Source organism: Taudactylus pleione, unplaced genomic scaffold (genome assembly GCF_031769625.1).
Source record: "Taudactylus pleione unplaced genomic scaffold, aTauple2 ptg000333l, whole genome shotgun sequence".
Taxonomy (NCBI): Eukaryota; Metazoa; Chordata; class Amphibia; order Anura; family Myobatrachidae; genus Taudactylus; species Taudactylus pleione.
The window spans coordinates 1,442,396-1,448,324 of record NW_028284734.1 but is presented as its reverse complement, the minus strand read 5'-3'; the positions used below and the strand labels follow the sequence as shown (position 1 = coordinate 1,448,324).

General features: G+C 43.2%; 1 pseudogene; it reads right to left on the bottom strand.

Moving 5' to 3' along the window:
- Positions 1 to 3,828: 3,828 nt before the first annotated feature.
- LOC148508955 (general transcription factor II-I repeat domain-containing protein 2A pseudogene) lies at positions 3,829 to 4,740 on the bottom strand (annotated as a pseudogene).
- Between the last annotated feature and the right edge of the window lie 1,189 nt (positions 4,741 to 5,929).

Sequence of the window (5,929 nt, the reverse complement as noted above, 5' to 3'; positions counted from 1 at the left end):
TTTTTGCTGTGTAAGAGTGACATGGTGGGAGACAGTTGTCTCCTACTTAACTCCTATGTGAGACTTGGTTAATTACATGCTATAAAGCTGTTCTATCATCCTGCACCGTTACCAGCAAGCAGCATACAGCTGGATGAGACCATGCTCCATTCAATATCCGCTCCATCACCAGTGTGCATGTAACAGTGAGTATGGCTGTACCTACTATCTATCAATAAACCAACCAACACTACTGGTTAAGTAACAGGGCTATTCCTAGTTTGAGTCATCCGCTGGTGTGTGCCTATATAACTCTGGAATACCAACACCTGCACACATATAATTTTCAACACGTAGGACTTGTGGTTCCTGCCCTGGGCTTATTCTATTTGTCCTATTTTGAATGCGCTTCCAAGCACAACCCTTCTTACTTCTAGCCAGGGCCGTCAAGAGCAGTGACTGGCCCAGGTACTGGGAGTGGCATGGCCAAATTTAGTAGACGTGGTAGCCCTCCCTGGACCCTCAGTGAGCTTGAAGTCAAAGACATACTGTATACAGTTACATAAAACGTTTAAGATTTGATAAAGGTGATATAAATAAAAGCAGATGAAACAGAGACATGTTACATTGAACTTTACATTTATTTTTTAGAACCTGCATTTTATTTCTCCTTTAAAAACACGGAGCAGCATAAATGATAAGTGCTACTGGCAATTACAGTATTTGGAACATTGTACATTCTTTTTCAAATAAGAAAAGCTGGGTCTAGTCCTGCATTGCCTAACATCTTTCTTGCTTTGATGACCCCAGACCGTCTATCCAGCTGATTCTGATCCGTGGTATTACTGTATACAGTGAGGAAAGGCAGGAATTACAAAGCCATTCACTGCTAACACTAAGCTTTCAGATCCAGCCAATACTTCACAAAGACAGACTGTGCATCTAACCTCTTTTATTTCTTTTCTTGGGAAAAAAAAAGCCTGGAACCGGGGAACAAATGACAGTGTGATGAGATTTAAAGGTGATAACTCATATAGAAAATATTTTTGATGTCATTGTTAACATTCAAAATTGCCTGTAAAACTTTGCTACAAAAATTTGGAGCTCTGCTCTACAATAACACATTTTATTTTATCTCCTTTAGGGGGAGATGTACTAAGCATTGGAGAGAGATAAAGTGAAGAGTGATAAAGTACCAACCATTCAGCTCCGAACTGTCACTTTACAGGCTGTGTTTGAAAACTGACAAGAGCTGATTGGTTGGTACTTTGGGCCTGATTCAGACCCGGTCGCAAGGCTGCGTTCGCACGCAGCTGTCCGCATCCAAGGTATGCAAATCCCACGATCGCTAGCAAGACATTAGCACGCTCACTATGTTTTGCAGTGCGACCGTGGTATGAAATTAGACGCCCACCAGCCTGACACAAGACGCCCACTTCCCTTAGTAACATACGTCATCTCCAGGAAGTGTATTAAACAATCTGTAACATCGGCTGACATCAGACCCATATGCACCACTTGTGGTTGACCATACCCTACTGCAAGCACTGCGAGTGCTGCTGTGTTTAATTCAGCCATGTGACGTGTATGCTGACAATGCGTCTTAATTATGCACGCCTCTGAAATGGCGTTTAGATGCACAGACACGCCTGTGTTCGCACCACCACTCCCCCGTCACAACCCACAAACGGCACGTCCTGTCACTCATGCTTGCAGAGCGTCTGTGTACAGGGTGCGAACACTTCCCGATCGCATGGACTGGTTCGCACACGTGCACTGTGCGAACCACGTGCACTGTACGCATGTGCGGATTGCAAACATCGGCAGGCTGCCTGCGAACGCAGCCTTGTCACCGTGTCTGAATCAGGCCCTTTGTCTCTCTCCACTTTATCTCTTTCCATGGCTTAGTACATCTACCCCTTATGCTGTAATGATTCTTCGTATAATCAAGCTGTTTACTAATAACAAGTATCAAAAGACAAGAAATATTTGGAACCATTATTCAGATTTGAATTGTTTAAGAATATAAACAATAAAAATGGGTAAATAATACTAATAACTGATGAGATGCTTCACCCCATATCACTTTTTATTACATGTACGTATATGGTTTTATTGATGAGCCTTAAAATAACATCATTTATAGTTCTACAAGATTCAATTTTAGTTGGGGCCTTAGCAGGTTTCAGAATTAGAACAATTAGGACCTTCTGCATTGCCTGTGGAAATTCACCATATTCAAGGGTTATTTTATATACAGTATAGCTATTAATTGAGATAATAAATTAGTGGAGTAAGCCATCGTAGTGACAAAGGTGCTGATTCCCAGTCGCATGCAAAGTGGCTGTAGTTGTGGGCATCCGCGGAAGCCAGATTTACTACCTTCTGCGAGATTCCATTCAACTAATGCAGGGGTTCATTCGTGTGTGTGCGGAAACTTGTGCCGCCGCATTGATTTTACACCAGCCACCACATCCATCATAATCAGTATCTGGACATGTACCAGACCCATGCTAGCTGCAAGAGATAAGTGTACCCAGCCATATCGTCTAGTGTGTACCCGGCTTTAAACAGGCTTCCCTTCCCTGTATGCGTGGAGCTTTAGATACACGCCCACGATACTCCCATGCCCACAAGTTATAGGGTGGTTACGTATGATCACATTGTCACCGTCCAGCTCCCGCCCTGAAATGCCCTATTTCAAGTTCTGGCCATCTCAGAATAGGACGGACATGTACCCTAGTGTCCGTCTCACATTCCCTTGTCAATCCATTTCTTTAGCCCTTCAGTATAGCCTCTCTTCTTAATGCCAGTTGGGATCAGTGTAGGGACTCTTTTTTGATCCTGTCCTTTGGGTGTCTTCCCATGGGAAGTATGGAAGGGGCAATGGGAGAGACATGGAGGGGGCAATTGGAGAGAGAGAGACTGAGGAGGCAACAGGAGAGAGACTGAGGGGGCAATGGGAGAGAGACTGAGGGGGTAATGGAAGAGAGAGATGGAGGGGGGCAATGGGTAAGAATAGCACAGTTTTTCACTTTTTCTATTTATTTTTTAAATATTTACGTTATTTTGGCCCAACTACTTAAAACAGGACTGTTCAGTAATTATTTTGGTTTTCGGTGCCTTGAAAAAATTATGGCGACCATAAAGGTGCCTCGAACTGAGAAAGTTTGGGAACCACTAGTGTGTATGTGATAGGGAATATAGATTGTAAGCTCCACTGGGGCAGGGACTGATGTGAATGGCCAAATATTATCTGTAAAGAGATGTGGAACGTGTGTGCGTTATATAAAAAACTGATAATAAATAATAAATAAATTATAAATAATCCCTCTGACATGTGATGATTTTCCGCAATCTTGGATACAGACAACAGATGGCAGTGCATTATCAACACTGACAACTGCAGCACTCATAAAGTTGCGTATCCACTAGCAGACTGTGAAACAATTGAACGATTACGACATTGTAATCATGCAGTCGTTTCACAGTCTGTGCTGTGCCTACACTGAACAATCAGTCGTTTAGTGCAGGCACCCTCCCTCATCCCCGAACATGGCCAATCTGTCGTAAACGGCAGATTGACCAGCATGTTCGGGCGATGATAGATGTCAAAAACGACCAGCGGGAGCGCGCATCACAGGTCGTTTTTTACATTAAGCTGTCCGATTTGTGCCCGATTAAGCGTTTAAACCTGGGGTGTTCAACCTTTCACCTTCCCTGGGCCACATTAGAAGATGAAAATTTGGTTTGGGCCGCACATAAAATAAAATAACAGTAACGATACCTGATCATCCAAAAAAACCATAGAAAACATAGTTAACATATTAAACTTACTTAGAAATGAAGTTAGTGAGATGTTTGACATTGTTTCTCAGCCACCAATGCATCCATATTTGCTTCGATGGAACTTGTTGCAATTCTCAGTGAGTGCTCAAGGTGCTCATCAGATATTTTGGTTCTAGTTTTATTCTTTGTGTGCTTCATCCTTGAAAATAGCTGCTCACAAATGTAGGTGCTTCCAAATAGCGATGACATGAATAAGGCATGATTGTGAAGTGAAGGATATTTTTCTCTGGGAACATATATCTTATAGAAGTCCATTAAAGAGACATGGTCAAATTTTTCTTTCAGTTGAACGTCAGATTGGAGCTCTATGCATTCCATTTGCAAATTGGCAGGTAATATATTAATGTCCACTGAAAATGGAGTTGCAAATATCAGAAAAGATGGCTGATTTTTTCTAAAATCTTGAAACCTGTTCTCAAATTCCTGTACCAAATTGAAAAGTAAGGCTGCATATTTTTCCGTGTTCACAGAGGCGTGTTTAGCCAATGTGCTAAAATGCATCAAATTTTTTGCCTTCATTTGAGAATGCCATAGTTTCAGTTTCATTTCGAACGCTGTTATAGTTTGAAACATTGTGCTGATCAGTTGGTTTTCACCTTGAAGACGCATGTTTAACTCATTTAAATGAGTGGTCAAATCGACTAAAAATGCCAAATCTGTGAGCCACTTTTCATCGTCAAGTTCTGGCACACATTTTGTTTTAGATTCCATAAATGACTTGATTTCATTTCTCAGATCATAAAATCTTGCCAGCATTTTCCCTCGACTTAACCATCTTACTTCAGAAAAGTAAATGATGTCCCCATACTCAGCATCCATAAATTTAAGGAATTCCTGGAATTGGCAATGATTCAATCCCTTGGACCTTATGAAATTTACAGCCTTGATGACAATCTGCATGACGTTAGCCATCTTTAAAGCTTTTGCACATAAATTTTCTTGGTGTACTATGCAGTGATATTTCATCATACTGAAATTTTGTGCCCCCTCCAGTATATATGCCATGCCAGTGCCCCGGCTCCTGTACCAAGCTCTCTCACCCATCCCCCACCCCCTGCATCAAGCTGAGTCCCCCACCCCCCCGGTTCCTGTACCAAGCTACCCCAACACCCCACAAATCCCCTGCATCAAGCTGAGTACCCCCAGTCAAACACCCCCACACAGCTACTGTACCAAGCTCTGCTTACCAGGCAGTATCGCTTGTAAGCAGAGCGCAGAAATCACCCGACGGAGCCGCGGCCACCACAGAGTACTGCTACGCCACAGTGACCGCCCAGCATGCACAATTACGCTGGCGGCACAGTGAGTGAAGGAGAGCGTGGGGGCGTGGTCTGGGGCATCAGGACTACAGTGAGCAATCCCGGAACAGCGGGATATATCGTGAATATCCCGCTGAATCCGGGATACTTGAGAGGTATGCGGGCCGCATTACGAGCCGACCTGGGCCGCGGGTTCGACAAATGTCGTTATTTTTCAATCACTCTGTTTAATCTAGTAGTGGATACCTGCCTTAACACTTAGGCCCAGATTTATCAACGTGTGATTATTTTATCACTCGTTGCTAATCTTAAATGGTGCTCCATTTAAGATTAGTAACAAGTGATAACAAGAATATCACTCGTTGATAAATCTGGACCATTATATACACTCATCACTTCCGCTAAAGGTCAAGGCTATCAGGATTAAAAGGCCTCACCTTATGCATTCTTTATAAAGCCCTCACTCCTAACAAGTTTTACAAAAGCAAAGGTTGGATGTGTGTTTGTTTTTTCCTCAATATCAGCTTCACCCTTCATGATTCTACCTTATAAAACACCTTGACTTCTACTTTGTCTCTCATGAAACATCCTCTCAGGACTAAAGGTGGGTACACACTACCCGACCGCTCGATGTGACGCCCGATGGTGCCGATGAACAACATATTGGGCGGTCAGTACACACTGCACGAACCGGTGACCGCCCGATATGTCCTTCACTGGCACATTGAACCTGCCGGCATCGGCAGCTTGGTTGGGTACCCACTAGACAATGTGCCCGATATGTTGGCCCGATCCACAAGATCAGATGACATATCATCTAGTGTGTACCTGGCAGAAGAAGC